Consider the following 18,872-nt stretch of genomic DNA (forward strand, 5'->3'; position numbering starts at 1 on the left):
CATAAATCCTTCAAAAAGCTAATGCGACAATAAATAATGCGTTTAATTAACATTTTACCTGCTACTTACACATATCGGATATTATTGCAAAATAATAAGTCTTGCTGTCCGTTATTTATTGGAATTATTAAACTTCTGTAAGAAATGTTTGTCGAAAAACCAATAGCCAGCATGCTCGAAAAAATATTGGAATTCAACGTTTCGGAGCAAAATTCGTAGATACGCAGTAATAAATCTCTCGGCGACCTATAGCTGCAGGGGGTACTCTCCGTTACGAGCGAGAAGGAAGGAGAGAAAGAGAGAGGGAGTCGGCAATCATAGTGCATCGGATCGTTTTTCTCGCGTTAGATACACGCTTTAAAACGCAATCAGCGGCACTCGTGCGCAACTGTGCCGAACGCAATCACGATCAAATCTATCGATCTCCTGGCCGATCATATCAGCGCGGGCGCGCGCAAAAACCCTTGTACGTGGACAATCAATATTGTCATTTAACAGTTCGCGGAGCGCGTACCCACTTTCCATTTTCTTAACGAATAGACTTTGCTAAGACACACCTGCGCGCCGATACATTCGCCTGCCGGCGTTTACAGTTATTCCCTCGCGTTTGTGTTTTATGGCATTTTAGCCGCGTAATATATCTGCCAATAAGAGAAGCTAATAATCCGGGTGCGTTATGTTTCTTAATAACGTAATAAAAGTCTAATATCGTCTAATATCTGCGCTGCTGCGATATAACGCAAATGGAAAAGGGTAATCTCAAATTGCTGCGATCGATAGCTCGTGCGCGTTTTAAAAAAAGAGGAAGATATCCAAGGCGATTCATGAAATACGTTTCAAGAAATAATTCGACTGAATCCATGCAAGTTTTTTCAACGTCGTGACTATGCAACTTCCGCGGAACGGAGCCGCGGGCTGTCGTCAGGTGAGCCGACGCAATGGTACCCCGCGTCTATCAAGGCCACTGAACTTGCTACTTGAACCTAGAGTGCCGCAACGGTGCGGTTTTTGCGGTCGCGTAGATTTTATAACGTTTCTCCCGGTCTTAGCCCGCCTCCTCCGAGGAGCCCTCCCTGCCGCCTGCCGACCACCGTCCCTTTCATAGTGCTCTTATTAGCGCCGGGGTTGTGTATACGCACTTCTCCGCCGCGGCAATCTGCCGAGATGGTAATGATAACTCGCTCCTTGATTTCCTGGTGCGGCTTGCTGCACGGGCACGAGCACGAGCCCCGACCTGCTCCGCGCGCGAGCGCGCGGTTAATGGATGATACGAAACAAAGAGACGAAGAAAGACGAGAAGACGACGGCGCGGCCGACACGCCCTGGCCACGGGGCGAAATCTTCCGAGAAGCGGTGATTACCGCGCGCGAAACTCGGAAGCTGCTCCAGAGCCAGGGCACCGTTTTCATAATACGCCAGCTCGATGAGTAAATAGAGAGAGAAAGAGAGAGGGAGGGAAAGAGAAAAAGAGACAGAGAGAACGAGAGACCAGTTCGCAATAATTATCAATGGCAGTGAGTAATAACTAGGGAGGGAATTCGAGCAAGAAAATATCGAGCGCAACGTATATACGCAAGAGCGATTAGAGAGTTTTTCGTTATCGCGCCTCGCGAGATCTCCTCGCGCGCTCTCAATCTCACGTGCGATTTCGCGCGACGCAGTACCTAACACGCGCGAAAGAATACGAGCGATCGTGCGTGCCGTGTTTTTGGAAAATTGTATACGGCACGTCTTGTCGCACACAATTGAGCATCTCCTTCTCGCAAAAACTTTCATCGGGATCGCATAACGGAAAGGCTATGATAAAACAGAAACTCTACTCGTAGCGGGATTGAGCACTTGGGATTTGCTCGAGCATTCGAATGTTTAGCAGCGGCTTTTCTTCTCGGTCGGGCGATTCGTTTTCAGCGCGCTTCATTTACCGAAACGTTCCGCTCCCTCATAAAGGAAGGAAGAAAGAAAGAAAGAACTTTTCACAGTGAGGGCTCGGGAGAAATTCTCGCGAAATCTTTCGCCGCCTCATTTGAGCCTGCCTACGAAATACGACCTACCCGAAGTCTGTCAAAGCCTGACAGATCCAACGATTTGAATATTGCCGAGGAACTCGGTCGTTGCCTGCAGAATCACCCCCGGCTCTCCTGCCGAGAGATCATTGCTTCCGCTCAATTGTCAGAGATTATCGAGCCGTTACGCGCGATTCTTCTTGTGCCGAGCACCTCTCGAATATTTTTAGCCATATTTTGTTCTTTCGCATTATCTTACATTTAAAAATAACAGTAAAGTAGTACAATGGAAATTTTTTTTTAATAATTAGTATGAGAGAGAGAGAGAGAAGAAAACTGAGATAATAAATCATAAAAACAAAAGTGACTAAAATAAATATTAATCGGATGTTACATATTTAATGAAATTTTAGAATTGCTCGTATAAAGTTATAATCAGTGACATTTAATTAAAGCAATGAAAAGAATTCCAAGCATGTCGGCGATTTCTCTAGGATAGCGAGCACATATTACAGAGAGTATACTCGGTTTATGAGAAATATTCTGCGATAACCGTCGGTATGAAAAACTTAAGTAGTGGATAAGGGCTTGCCCGGCTGTTGCGTTCTATTTTACGCACTTTATCCTTGTTGTTCACCGAATGTTGAACAAGGATAAGTGATGCATTAGGCGCATCATGCGTCAAACGGAACGCACCCTGTAATGGACTGGAACGAGCGGAGGATTCCACCGCGATCCAAAGTGCGCGTATTTGTACTCTACTTTGTGGCAGCCGAACGCAAAAGCTCCTCTCCTCCGCTTTCCTGTCTCCCCCAGTGGCGCTTGATCCCATCCTCGAAAAACCGTGGCTGCGCCGTAATTAACGATTACAAAGTATTTCGTACAGATGATTATCAGTCTGCGCCGGATGCACCGGCAGTCCCACTCCATAACTTCCGAGACTTTGATGTGCACGCCGGCTCTTGTTTCCTACCCCATTGTGCTGGCTCTTACAATCGCCCGCGACGTCTATATATAGGGTGTTAAGAAAAGAGTTTGAAAATTTAAAAGAGCGTAGCAATCGGTTGAAAAATTAAGGGAATTCATTGATATTCCTTTTAATATACATATATTTTCTTATAGATTTTGTATCTCGTAATAATAATTTAAATAATCCTACCAATTGTTCTTTGCTATCTAACACTTTTTAAAGTATGATTAATTGTTTCTTTTTAGTTACATATATACGCGCATAAATTCTAGAATTCTAATTCTAAAGTTTCAGAATGTAGATATTTATATTTCTTATCAATAATAAAAACCAAAGAATCTTAATTAATCAACGTAGGATGATTATTAGGATATTAGTGCTAAGTAAAAATATCAGTCTTATTGACATATTAAATATATATTCGAAAATACTTTTTCACTTTGCACTAATTTCATATGTGTATATGTATACGTTTGATACATTTGTTGATAACACTGACATCTTTTTATTTTGTACTGGTTTTATTTAATTAATTAACCTAATCAAGACTTCTTGATGATAACACTGTCATCTTTTTATTTTGTACTGGTTTCATCTAATTAATTAATTAATCAAGACTTCTTGATTTATTATTTTGAAAATAATATACGATCTTGATTTATAAAATTCTTTTTTCCAACACCCCGTAGATATCGATGTGCGAGCGATCGTAGCTGATGCTTGTGCGCACAGCTGGCATAAAAAAAACCCGCGATGTCAATGAAGCGCGAAATCGCGTGCGCATCATTCTATGCGCGACTTGTTCGTCGAGGGTACGGTGTTTTAATTGGCGACCCGCCGACGCAGCGCTCTTTTACGCGCGCGCAAAAAAAAAGAGCCGAGTATCATCTCATGATACGCATGCATTTCCATCGCGTTCCCGCGCGCCGATGCACTCCGATATCTTCCGTGAAATTACACTCGGCACTCGCGCATTCAGCGAGACGTGATTGCCGAGAATCGGGTTGGACACTGTAAGACCACAGTCAGGGTTGGACAGTGCTTTTAAGCTACGATAACAGCGTAACAACGTTTGACAAAGTATCGGTGGCACTTTGGACTCTGTGGAAATGTGAGATGACATACGGCTTGAAAGGTGATTATAAAATAACATCTCAGATAGAGCGCGCCTCTTCGCTCGGATGAATTCGAACGAAAGCGCCTATCAGCCGGACGCGACTAATTAGGCGAAATTAAGACACGTTTCCGAGTCCGATTCGCGAATCAATTAATGACTGTCCTGCGCGGCGCGATAGCGCGCAATTTGCGAACGCGCGTTTGTACGAGCAAACGATGGGATATATATATTTTACCGTGCGAGCACAGAGAGATAGCGGATGACGAAGAAAGGAAAAAATTTTGATGATTCCGCGTATCGCGACAGGAAGTATCACTGCACGCTTCTCTCTAGCGGCTCGGTAAAATCATTTATTTACCGCCGTCCGGTGACTCGCTATTAGCGCCAAATGCATAGATAAAGACTAAAACTATACATTATGTACATTTCAAGCTGTACCATTTAAAATAGTTCATTAAAATATCATTCGTTCCATTACGCTGATAGTAAAAACATATTCGCACAAAGTGATCGCAGAACTAAGTGATCCTCTTTAAAACGGAAGGTTCGCAATGCAAGAAACTCGTATTTTTACAAGGTTTAGATACGCTTCCATATGTAAAATCAAATGACAAATTGTAAATTTAGTTTTTACTTGTATCGAATTCTTCTAATGTGCCGTAGTGATCGAGTATACGAGCACCCGAAAATCGAGTTTAACCGTCGCAACGAATTATCGTCAAAGAAAGGGACCCAGCAGCAAGTATTACCGCAGACGGGGGACATTTTATCGCAAGCGGATTCTACCGTTTCGATTTAGAGGATCCGTGCGAGAGCTTGATTACGCTGCACGGTAGCGGCCATAAGCACTGACGAAATTAATGACGTGTCAGGATCATAATGGCGCATCATCATTCCGAGGCGAGGTGTATAAAGCATATGTTTTAAAGCTTCGAGTAATCGTGCCATTAAAGTAGGACCGGGGAGATGCACAATGGGCGGCGGCGCGGGGCCGTTAAAGGGGCGCGATTAAATTTAATTATCAAATTTTACGATTATTCGGGGCGCGAGCACGTAGCGCTCACTTGCATGCGCGCAACGGCAAAGGGTTGCGGCGCAAAAAAGCGTACTAGAATTAGCCAGGACCAAGCTTTAAGGACCCAAATAAAACCATAAAAGTGGAAGGACAAAACGTATAACGGGTTCTCACGATTGCTATGCCAGCGACCGCTCGTTCGCTTAAACGTTTCTTATAAACCTCCGTAAACTTCTTTGGCGAAGTGCCCGGCTGATACATCGCAACGTATATTCTATCGCACGAGTGACAGTCAGAGTTACGAGGTAAATGCGCAGTATCGATCGAGAAAGGGTCGTTTTCCTTATTCACTGCTTCTGAAGAATGTCTATTTTCGCTCGTTGAAAGAAAGAGAACGGCTAAATAAAAACATTGAAGTTAAAGCCTGATGAATGTAATCTAAAAGTCTCCGTTAACTGCATCATTCCGCAAACGAACGACGAAGAATCATGATGATGTTACTTTTAATTTAGTTCAGTAAGATATCACACACTAACTATTGTTAATATTTGTTACTTGTTTTCGCTTTTTGCATTAAAAGAAACAGTATTTTACGTTAATCGCGCGTGACGGAAGAAGGGACGAGTCGATTGGAAACAGTTAGAGCGACGTATCTCGTTAAACGGAACGCTATGATTAAATGGCAGTCCGTAACGCTTTTTTACAGCGGCCGATCGCCTTCGCTCTTTTACGCGGCTCATCAAAACGAAGTCAAACTGTCGGATCGGGCTTTGTTTCCGATACCACACGCACGGGTCCCAGGCGCTCGAAATGTCTCGCGTAAACCGAGGCGAGGGCTTAATAAAGCCAGGAATCCAGACTATTCCGTTCGTTATCCGGCATTTCGTATCGGAGATGGGCGACTGTTTACAGCCTCTCGGTGATCCTGCGCGAGGACAAAGGGACAAGGAAAAGGGAACGAAGAGAAAGCCGACAGGGCGAAATAAAAAAAAAAAGAGATGCGCGTTTAACGTACGCGTTTAATGACAGGTTAGAAACAAGCGGGCCCTGGTCGGTCTGTCTATCGGGGGACGAGTCTCTTTTGGCAGTAAAGCGAGTTCGACTTTATTGCCCGGAAGACTTCCACGCCGGCCGCCGAACGATTTGGACAGTCGGAGTTCGGACGTTTGGCGACCGGTGAATTTCCGGTTTATAAACGTGTCGTAAGAGGGCCGCGTAATACCGCGCCGTTAACGATTAACGATTCATTTAGGAACGTTTAGTACAGCGAACGGTGCTGCTACGGGAGTGCTATTTCGGACGGTTCCTCTCTAACGCGCTGCGATATAACCGGACCTCTCTCTGTGATCGCGTGAACGTTTACAGAACGACACAAGAGGCGAGGTCGAAAAATGTTAGTTCAGAATTTGCTCTCTACACTGTGTTAGATATTCATAAATCTGAATTAAATAAATGGAATAAATCCAATAAACAACGAGTTAAGAAACTAAGGAAAATTAGACTAATGTTATTTACAAAAAAGTACAATGCTTATTTTAGGACGATTGAAAATTATATACGAAATTATTTGCGAAGATGACAAAATTCGAAGTAAACATACGAAAGCATGTTAATGCTATAATTTCGCAATTTCTTTCGCCTGGCCATTAGTATCGCGTTAAACCTACTAAAATACATCTAGAGAGCAGACGACGATTCGACGACTCGTTAACGTCGTTCATTGCGCTCGTATATAACGTGTCCATTTCTATCAGCATGGTAAACAGAAAATCGATCCGAAAAGCTAGTTCCTCTGTTCATTTATAAAATAAAGAAGAAATTCGACATCACGATGAAGCACTTCGACAACGAGAATGGCACCGTTCGCCTGTAATTAATAAATACATATTTAGAACTCAATTATTATCTCATGACCGTTAAATCTTTCTAATTTAATTCACTTCGCTCTCCATAATTCCTATCACTCGTCAATTTCCACTCGACTCTCGTCATTTCTCTGTAATTATATGCTCGTCAAACAACAAATGAAGATTTCAGATATTTCGCAATTAATTCGATTATTCCCTATTGTACAGTGCCGGCACGGAGATCCAATTAGCGCATCGCCAATTGCGCGCGATACAGCCGCACGCAGTGACATAAAGGCCCGCTGGAAATAAACTACAGGTTGTTCACACCAGTAATAATCGGGTTCTTGTTCGGCTGCGCCGCAATTCTTCACTTACTGAGACAGCGAATGACGAAGCAAGAGATATGGAGATAAATGATGCGCACGGTGGACACTGCGTCCGTCGCGGCAGATTACCGTAACCTCGATCGCTCAAGCTCGCAATCACAATAAAGAAAAAAGGAGAAAAAAAAAGAGAGATGTCTCCGCTCGCAAAGCTTCGTCATTAAAAGCGGCGCACGAGAGCGGCGCGTAGCCGAGTGCCCTTACGCTTAAGTACATATGAGAATATTCCGGCGTTCTCTCGCTCTCCCGCAATCAATCTTATCGACTGCATTCTCCCGGGTCATTCTACCGGAGTAATCCCGACGGGACAAAACGACGCGGAGCCGTCAGAGCGTCGATGAAAGAACGCGACTTCTCGGAAGCTGGCCGCCGTCATCGCGGCCGAAGGGAGACGCAGAGAGAAAGGAGCAATCGGCTAAAACCGTTCGCTAGTAGCATAAATCGCGTGCATTTAGCATCCGCGATTTTTCGCGTTTACGTGTAAACGCCATTAATGCGTCACGCGGATCATATCTCGTGCCCATAATAACCGCGTGCCCGCGCGGTTCTTTTAAAAGCGCGACCGTACGAGGAACGATGTCGTCGTCGGCCACACAAACCTTTTTCTTTCTCTTTTATCTTTCCCCTTTTTCTTCCCTCTATCGTCTTCCTCGCCGTTAATCCGTGGCCGCGTACGCGCGACGATGATGGTTTTACACGTGAGCTTTATCGCGGCTAGAGCGCTCGCGCAAGCATCTCTTAACGCCTTTCATAGTTGGCACGCTCTCGCTCTTAAAGCGATTGCGAGCAGGTACTTTGTCTAAGTACATTCGCATAAGACGACGTAAGTGCAAGAGATATCGTTACGCTCTCGTCTTCCCTCCTTCCGCTCGTTCGTCGTTGACCCTTTCGCGACAGTCCATTTACCAGTTTTGTACCGACGTATACACATGTGTCACGTTCCCACCCCACGGCGTTTCTTTTCTCGACGTTCTGGAGCGAGGAAAGACGGATATAATGCCGGATAAGACGGATTTCCCAGAGATCCGCCACTATTGCCGGGTGGTCTTCGGAGTATTCTCGGGATTTTGATATAGCTAAAATTCCAGCATAATGGATAATGACGCGCGCTATCGTCTCACATATAAGAGAATACTTTGCATATATTCCGAAAGAAACTAAAAATGCGTAATTATTTAAATTTAAGAGATATATCAAAAGCCTTTGTCTCGATTTTGTATGTATTAGATGTTAGGTACTTATATGTATATTTCTTGAATCTCTCTGAAGGTATTAAAAAATAATAAAAAATAAAAATAGTTAAAAGACAACGCGATGGCGATATAATGTTGTGGAAAACGCTGAGCCGACTGTTCATCAATTTGAATGTCACTTGCCGATCAAGAGCGGCTCGAAACTTAATTCTCACAATGCTTCGCAAACAGAAAGCCTCTTTTTTGCGGGGTATCTCGATGGCGGTACCTCGTCCCCGGTTGATGCTCGTTCTTTATTCGCGTCTGCTCCCTGGCGAGCCAGGAAAGCGCAACGCTCAGCCATAAGCAGTCGGTAGGATAATTAACCCTTTGAGGAGTCTGTTGCTTTGACGATTTTAATAATCTTAAAAGACAGCGGCTTCTCTGATTAATACTTTAGCCCACGCGGATGCAATCGACAATGCTTCTCCTCGTCGTGTGCATCATCGCGACGCGACGCGATACGCTGTTCGGTATTATCGTTTCACGATCCTTCGTGGTACATTATCATGAGAAACTTATACGCGTTCATCTAGTCGATTGTATCAGTCCTCTGATGGTACGGTTCTTGTGCTACTTCCTTTTCATTTTATAAAAAAATTATACTTATTATTATTATAATTTTATATGCTGCATCTTTTCATTCAATCAGGAAGTAATTGTGATAAATTATGTACGGGAAATCATAAAATTATATCAATATTTTTCGTAAGTTCTAAAATAATATAATTTATTATATAATTCTACTTCAAAATATCTTAAAAAATATATAACATAATTCAAAAATACTTATGGTCAAAATATAAACTGAATTTCTGTTCGTACAGCGACAGAACAAATTATAAAAATTCCGAATAAGGCTGCAGCGACAGATAATGCGTAATTATGTTGATAAATCTCAGCGGTGAGGAATGCGATAACAATATCAAGCCGGAAGCGTATACGTTCAACTTTTGTAGCGTACGATACCTTTATGTAGGTACTCATATGCCACTTTGAAGCATTGACATAAAAGCACTCCCATGCGGCATGACGTAAAGGACGAGCCGCGACATGAAACGACCCTTAGTAGCCGATAACACACGTGAATTATTTTCAAAAGCTAATTTTTGCTACGTCGGGTTGTATATACGCACTCAAAGTCAAAGGACGTTGTTACATCACCTTTCCGGTTCAGCGATATCACATTCAGCTTTTAACAAGCAAAAATGTCACTACCTTTTCTACTATATGTCGCATACATATATACATATAAAAGAGAACAATAGAGTGAACAAAAATATTATAAAGAAATTAAAATATGGAGAAAGAAATATTATATCTTTTTGTAATCTACTCCAAATAATATTGTTTTATTTGGAATTGAATCCATTTGCGCTCGATCGAGTTCAGAAGATGTTAATTATGACAAATGCGATAACGTAAATTCTAATTTAAATTTTTCATTCCGCTCTATATCTCGACGGATACTAGAGGAGTAATTTAAAGTGTGTTAAGGATTGCATAATAGCGTTGCGTTCATAAAGCACGCAGTGGTCACATAATGTTTATGTATAGTGATAAGATGAAAACTCCGAGTGAATAAAAATCACACAACGGGAGACTGTTCGGTGAGTGCGATAACCCGCCGAGTCGAAGACGATTACACAAATCACAGTCGTCGATAGACACAATCAACGTTTACAAACAAATTACTTGATCAATCACGCCCGTACAAAGCCCTTCGTTCACTCTCCGAGCGTGCATTCGCAGTTTCTAGCGTTATTTCTCGTCAGTATTATCTATCAATTATACTGAATATTTGTAAGCCGAATAAATAGCATTCGTTTCTATGAAGCATGAACTAGCTTGTTGCACGTGCTCTATTTCTGACACAAATACACATTCTTGAACTTGTTTCAGACGATTTGTAATTTTCCATATATAGTTCGATTTCAGAATTCTACTTATAATTTTGTGTCCTATAATGCATAAAATATAAACTACCGTTTAAAAGGTTGGAAGCACTATTTTTTTAAGAAAAACAAAACAGTGGTGCTAATATTTTTATACGTACTTTTAAAATTTACTTTTTCTCAAAAAAGTATAGTGCTTTGAAACTTTTGAACTGTAGTATATATATTAGAATACATATGTATGTATATCAAAATACACACAACATATAAGATTAATAGAAGAAATAGAATTTTATCCTGAAATCTGGCGCAAATTACAAATCGTTTAAAATCAGTTTTATTTGTTTTAATTTATTGCAAATAATGCGAAAAAAATGAAACATCATGTAGTGTCGGCTAAAAATAGCAGAAATACCTACAATGGTTATTTATAGCTAACTAATTTGGAGATAAATTGCTCTCGTCACTCTTGGCTCCAAGTCTTCAAAAGAAAGATAAAGTTTGGCATATGGCAGCCTAAATAGAGAAAGTCGAAGCGCGGTTAACAGCTGGGGCCTGCATTCTGAGACACACGTGCTCGCTCGAGAAATGTCTGTTTCGTCTAATTATTTTTCTGCTACGGCTCGAACGACGCGGACGTGCTTTTGACAAGTAAACCCTCGCCATGACAAATGTACATATTGAGATATTGCAACGGCTATTTCACGCGAGATAAATCGCCGTGGAAGTAAATGAAATATATGTGATGTATTCTATCTCTGAATTAAGACTTTCTTTAATTGCATTCGTTAAGTTCGCATTTTTCTACACATAAAGTCGAACAAGATGTCACGTATGTATATATACACAAAAGACGAAGCGTTTTTATTCCTTTCGAATCCGTAGCTCGCGAGACGAATCGTTATCGGCGATCATTACGATTCCCCGCGGTGCACAATAAGGAAGCCCCCAAAGCGTGCGTCGGAAGTGGAAGCGAACTCGGAGCGATTTAAATATGAAGTGGTTCGGGATCCCGGCGCTCGACGCTCTCGAGGAATCGTCCAAGTGACGGAGAATGATTACGCTAATGACACGGCCGCGGGGCGGTCGACGAGGGCGGGGGTGGCGGAAGGGGATAGGGACGCCTTAACAACGGGATAGGTGCAGACTGGTACGACATTCCGCGCGGCACGCGATCCCAACATCAACAACATCGACTGCGCCTCGCGAGGCCGCGCCGGCAACGGCGGCGGGCGGCGGGGTCCGCGATATGCCCCGGCCACTTTTATCGGGGTCTCCCTTTTTTATTACGTCGCCACGGAACGTCGCCATGGACGTACGATTTCGCTTTTATTGCGTATACATGCCTGCCTCCTGGACGTCGTGCCCGTCTCGCGCTGACTTATCGTCCCCGCCACGCCCGCACAGGTGCGCCGCGCAAGACGGGAAGGGGGGGAGTCCCCCGTGTATGCATCGGCGAGAAACGATGAAGAGCGTGGATGATACGCGTGCAAATCCGCGGTGCACGGTGTTAAGTGTTAAACCGACATGGAAACGGGTCATTGGACTCTCGTGTATGCAAAGGGCGAGGAGAAGCGTTTCAGACGGCGACGGGTATACCGCACGATGACACGCAGATATGATCGTTCACGGAATGAGCTATTCCTCTCTTACGAACCGTGAAGATAGTATATTTGGCATTCCTACGTGAGAAATCAACAAGATTTTCATTTCTTATTATCTTCAGATATCATAATAATCCGTTATATTCTACTGTCGTCGTAATGTTGATAAATCCCACAAAAAAAAGAATAACGATGCCGTTTCGAGAAGAAAGGTCGTCTGACACGCGCCAGGAGCCCTTCTCGTGAGGAACGGCAGATTAGTCGATTACGATCAAATTTCACAAGTACCAGCTACTCCCCCTCCCCTCGACTCGTCGTTAGTCACACCGTGGAACAAGCGCAGTGAATAATGACGGTATTATTCAAATAGTCGCGTCGTGCTTCAGAACTTCCGTGATTTTTTGCAGAAGCACAAAGACAGAGCGGCGCATTAGCGGTCACGGGCAAATTACCGTGTGCTCGCGTGTGCTCGCACAGAGAATTCATGTGCATTTACCCATGCCACGCGGCTTTCCTATTCCGTCGAACTCGTCGAGACATTAGGCACAATTTGCGGGAGATGACTAAGCAAAGTAGAAAATAATAGTGATAACAGAATTAAATATCCTATTTGATTCTGCTAAAAGTAACAGAAATTAAACAGAATTTTAAAAATGTATCTATTATTCGAAAATATTAATTTATATTTGCATTCATTGTCATATTCTCAAAATATTCGATGCCACGTGACTCCTAATTACAACGAATCGAAGAAATAAGATCATTCTCAGATGTTAAATTTACATAAAATAGTGCAAACAGTTATAAAATGTTATTTTACCAATTGTGAAGTGAGAATCATAATAATTGTACGGCACAAACATTACAAACGTAGTAGGTAGGTTATCTATTGACATTTCCACTCGGAACTCATCGAAGCTAGGTTGGCCGAGCGGTCTAAGGCGCCAGACTTAAGATCTGGTTCCCATCTGGGAGCGTGGGTTCGAACCCCACACTTAGCAAATTTTTTTTCTTTTGAAGTTATCGGTAATTTATAAAACAAGCAACAATGAAAGAATTTGCTTGTCTGACTTAATTTTTTTAATGGTATACTCTATATTTTTCCAGACGCATGGTTAAGATTGAAATGCAATAAATATAGCTGTATAAATAATTTATTCTTGTTTTTTTTTCTAAAGCATCATAAAATATTCGTTACGCTCAAGTTTACAATTTGTCATTAATTAAATCTCGAGCGGGCATAACGCGATTTCAAGACATTTTCGCGAGAAGATTAATGACGGTGGCTTTTGACGTAATCGGATTCGGAATGACTTCGGTCTGAAGACTGATGATGGCGATAATTGCGCCGAGTTCAAATGACTCGATGAATAGTCATAGGCAATTAGAAAACGCGAAATAAACCGATGCGATCTCGTGCAGTATCAACTCCAAGTGACTAATCTCACAATAGACCTAATAATAGCAATTTTATACAGATTTAATTATGTATGTATGCCAACATAAAAATTACCGACAGCATATATCACATATATATTGTATGTGTGTGAAATAAAGTTAATTAAAAAAAATATATATCTAAAAAGAAATTAATTAAAATATATGTAATATAAAGTTGAACAACTTTTTACAAGCATATGAGAGTTAGACAACAAACGTCTCACTTTAGGGACGCAAAATTCGGCGTTTTTATCGATCATTCTCAAGCGCTATTTTTAGACTGATCGGCGTATCGGAAAGGAAAATCGGCCGATTAAATGGGATTAGCCAAACGACAGACGACGTGGACCCTTTTCCCAAAAGACCCGGACTTGACACCGTAAAAGTATCCACCCTATGCCACAGGGGAGTTTTCGAAAAAAGAGAGAAAAAGAGAGCCGGATGGCGGGAAGAAAGAAAAGGAGCGAGAATCGCGCATTGAGATGCCTGTCACAACAATTTCGCTGAAAAAGCACAACACGCTGACATAATGTCGAGACACCTTGTAATTTCATTCCGCCGCATCTGTTGTCATTCTCACGTTACCCCCGCGAACTTCTCGACTTCGTTCGAGAGTGCGACACGAGAGGCATCTCGTAATGTGAAAAAGAGAATGGAGGAAAAAAAAACGGAAAAAGATGAAGGCAACCCTTACACGCGGGGTACACAATGAAGCTTGCCAGAGTCCCCTGCAGTTTAGTACTCGCTGCCAATACCGCGGTCGGATTTCGAGATCCAGGTACCACAAAAGAAAAAAAGAAAAGCTAAAAAAACGGAGTGCGTACCTGACATTCAGAAAATGTTGTTTTTCCTTCTCTTTCCTGTATCTCGCTCAATAATATTTTACTAAATTTATTATTTTCTCAGATATTTGACGATCTTGACAAACGTTACTAAATAAACATTTTTTATCTACAGTCATGCAATTGTATAACTCCTAAAGGAATATGCATTGAACTTAATACAATGTTGAAAAAAATATAAATAAATGTTTTACTTATATATAATATTAATATCGTTAATAAAGAGTACGTTTAATCGTGCCTGTTAATCGCAGGCTTGAAAAGTATGATATGTCGAATCTTGCTTGCTACATATATTTTTCTGTGAAAATTCGAACATTCTTATTCTTTTTTCTACACTTTTGATCTTATACTGTTACGTGACTTTAAATTCATATCATAGTGATTCGACTCGAAAGAGAACGAAGCATGAAGATGAAAATTCGGAAAGTTAGGTTCGAGAAAAATGCTTCTCGAACCATCCCTTGCGATTGCGAAAGGAAAATCGTATTTCTAATGCTTGGGCGTCGCGTGCCCGGTACTCCGTGAAATCGCATTACCGGAGTAAAGAATATTAAATTATTCTCCGTTCAGTTGGACTATCACCCCGCATCAGCGTCATCTTAAATCGCAGCTTTAAAAAATGTAATTTCCATCGTAAGCTGGATGAGCTGGATGTTTAGATTCGATCGTTCTGCCATGTACCCAACGGAAAATTGTTTCGCGTTAATTACGAAGAATTAGAAAAACTTTTTTCGCGAAGCTTCGAAACCGAGCCAACAATTTTCGGACATTAGGAGGACGGGACAAAAATTAATCAAGCGCCTTCTCGAAACCATAAATAACGATTGGAGGTGGCCGGGGCAGCGAGTGTACCGTGCGCTCAGACAATGGATGACAAATTGTGTGAAAGCAAAACAAACGGTGGACTAGATTGAGCCGGCTAGTCGGTTCGGCGGCTTTGCCATTGTCATCAATATAACTGCGCGGGACATAATCTGGCGATAGCGACGTCGGCCAAGAAAAATGGACTTTTTCGCCAATGTCCACCGTCCTTTCGCCCGAATTGCCCGTTCTACTGCAAATTATATTCCACCCCGAATCGTCCGTTGCAATAATCTCGAGTCCAGATCTATCTCCATCGGTATATTGCCGTAGATTTGTCTTCCTGAAGTTTATTCCGACATGTTTAACTGTATCATTTCTATCTCAGGTAAAAACATGTCTCAAAGTATATATAAGCACATTAACGCGATACTAAATAAAAAGCGAGACCATGTAGCTTATATTAGGGATGGTACATAATAAATTGTATTTATTGCATAATAATGTATAAATATGTATAGTTCACGCTTAATAAACTTTATCAACTTTCCTGTGTTTACATCTCGTTCATGACGAGCTAAAGCGTATTCCAGACTAGACGCTTGTTCAAAATATCCTGAGGCGAGGTAAGATCATCGTGTAAGGTTATCAGCGACTAGACGTAAACAAGGGACGTAGGAGGGTTACAGCGAAAGTCGCTTTGTACTAGGGGGAAGATCGGATCGAGGCCGCGCGAGAAAAGGAGCGCGGCAATCTTAGCGTAGCAGGACACCGCGCGCCGTGGCGATCGTAAATGTTTAATATCGTGATTAAAGGCGCTGGCGCCTCTCATTATTATTTCAGTCTAGAGGACATTTCGCTCGGTCGCCTCTCTCTCCGATCCCGTCGCGTCGTCGAGTTTCTTTTCAATTCTCACTTTCCAACCGTCGGCTTAAAAATCCTCGCGAAAATTAGCCGGCTAAATATTTAAAGCGCCCCACCGTCGTCTCCAGGAAGCGCAGGCGACGAAGGAAGAATGAAGAAAGCCGAGGACACAAAAACCGTCTGTGCCAGCAGCATTATTATCTCCGGACTCCGGCACGGAGACGAGCGCGATCTCTGACGGATTTTCGCTCTGCGGATATTTTCATTCATCGCGCCCCGTCACTTCCCGCTGCACTTCGTGTCATCGAACACCCGCCACGACTTATTGTTCTAAATATTCTCTCTATGAGTTCACCCTCGCGTATCTCCGATTCGTCGCGGGGTTGAGAGAACCGTGAAATTATTTCGGTATAAATTAAAGTTGCTACTATTCGGTTTAAGATTGAAATGAGATACCGTTTTCGTATAGCATAAGCAAGAGATAAGCTCTTTAAACACTTCCTGTGTTTGTATAACGAGAATCTAACCTTCTACACAAGTCTCCACAATAATTAATCGACGGTATGTCCTTGATATGCGTATATGTGGTGATTACAACATAGTAAACATCGTAAATTACATTTTACAAACGTGAGTCATGTTTCTGTAAAAGTTTCACGAGAAACAGGTTGATTCAATGCTGCCCTAAATGTAAAATCGCTTCCGTTCGTGAAATAATTCCGCAAATACGTATCGCTCGACCGATCGCAATAACACTCGAAGATAGCTCTTATAACGCGGAATCAAAATTCATCCATGACGTCATAACGCGTTCTATAGCTGGACGGAAAAAGTTGCGGAACAAGTTATTCCTTCGTCGTCGATTGCCCGTAAAACGTTCGTCGAAGGGCTCGGAGCGCGGCGCCGCTGACAATTGGACATTTAAATTCAGCCGGAAGTTTCGTCGCTTGTAACTCGGAAAGAATCCGCGACTGCACCGGCGGGGGTGCCGGCACTTTTATGTCGCGTCACGCATTCGGACAGCGCGAATACTCTCTCTTTCTCTCTCTTTCTCGTGCGTGCGCGCGCGCACGTACAACGCGAAAGGATATTCGTAAATAAAATTTTTGGCGAGGGTGACAAAATGGTCACACGCTCCAGTGCTGACCCCAGCCCGGGGGGGTCAAAACTCGATATCTATGCGCGGCGAGATTTTTTTTTTTATGTTGTTTTCACATAGTTACGCTCTTCCTCGGGGACAAAATAGATACCCAGAATTGCCGGACAGGATATTATAACGGTTCAGTGACAGGGGATCCTGGCGGACTCTCTCTTATTTTCCCCTTTGGGAGAATACTTCGAATACCGCAGGTTTAAGGCGACTCTATTAGATCTCGCCGAATCGCGACATACATATCCGATTTATACGTTTCGTATGTACGAGGCATCGCTTTCTACGAATTCCGCAATTTAGTGGTATAAATATCACGTACGGATTCAATTCTCGCAGATAATGCCAGAACGAAACCGTTATCTTAAATACTTTGAAGATATCTCCCAAATATTTCGTGCTAAATGAATACGTGAGTTTCTACATAGTTTAATAAATAAAAAAATAATTTATAACACTAACTTTTAATATACACTTTTTTATTTATTCTAAACTTATATGCAATATATAATTTATCAAATGCATATTATATAAAGTACATCTTTAATAATGTAAATCTCATATATAAATTCAGAATAAATGAAAAAATTACAATATATTACTTAACCCATTCCTTGTTATATATATGAATACATTTCAAACGGAATAAGCAAAGGAAAATAAATCGTATTTAACAAAGCTACATGTATACCGTACCATCGATAGAGCACGGACTACTACGTACGCTTACGATCAATCAAGGCCGTTATCTGGCGTTTCTTGCCACTCGTACGACTCATCGACGTGCGATTACGTTAGAGAACGAGCGATTCGCGCTATACGTTCTGCCTTATTGCGTCGTTTTTTCCAGCGATGATTAATTCCCACGTACACAGCGCTTGCATTCACCCCACGGAGAGAGAGAGAGAGGGGGAGGAAAGAAAAAGAAAAAAAGGAGAGCCTGTCGCAGTATATTTCGCACGATTATTCCCGGGTATATTCGATGGAGATAGGCATAACGTATCTCTACCCGTATGATGACGGCAATTCAAATGATAGCATCTTTCTTTCGCGTCGACAAGCGAGGGGAGGAAGGGGAGCCCCGGCTCCATGCTCGCGGATACACGCGGAACTTTTGCATATGACGAATCGAAAACTATTACCATTCAATCTCTTTGCGCGGCTTCATTTGCATGCCATCGTCTCCCCTGTCACGCTTTACATACGGCCACGGCCGTCAGTTGACGTTCTAAATAAGCGCGATTTTTTCACCGCACGACGGACGAGTCGGCGCGCAAAACCGAGTCGATAAAATGATGATCGATCCAAGTTGGCAAGTTTGCAAATGTGGCTTTCAAGAAAAACTGGAAACGATGCGTATACCTATGTTGTATGAGTTGATTCCTTCTTAGGGTATATGAAAATTCTAACGACAAGAAATAATCACTTTATAATTTCCAGTAATATTGAATTTGAGTCAAATACGGAAGTCGTGATGTAAACAGGGATGTAATATCACTACACATGAGAAATTTAATGTTTACTTTAAAATTAAACAAAAATTGTAATACCTCTTTCTATCCAGAAATTTATATATTAAAACTCAAATAAAAAATAAATAAAAATATATGTAAAGACATTTGTGTGTATGTGTGCAACGATAAATTATTTTCTATGAAAAACAAAATAAATAGTTTACATATAAATGACTGTAACAAAAAGAT

General features: G+C 42.0%; 1 non-coding gene across 1 annotated transcript; it reads left to right on the forward strand.

Annotated features, from left to right (window-relative positions):
• Positions 1-12,986: 12,986 nt before the first annotated feature.
• On the forward strand, positions 12,987-13,070 carry Trnal-uaa. The gene has a single exon. It is a non-coding gene; the product is annotated as a tRNA-Leu (tRNA).
• The last annotated feature ends 5,802 nt before the right edge of the window (positions 13,071-18,872 follow it).

This window comes from Temnothorax curvispinosus, unplaced genomic scaffold (assembly GCF_003070985.1).
Source record: "Temnothorax curvispinosus isolate PA1 unplaced genomic scaffold, ASM307098v1 QBEX01011515.1, whole genome shotgun sequence".
NCBI classification, from domain to species: Eukaryota; Metazoa; Arthropoda; class Insecta; order Hymenoptera; family Formicidae; genus Temnothorax; species Temnothorax curvispinosus.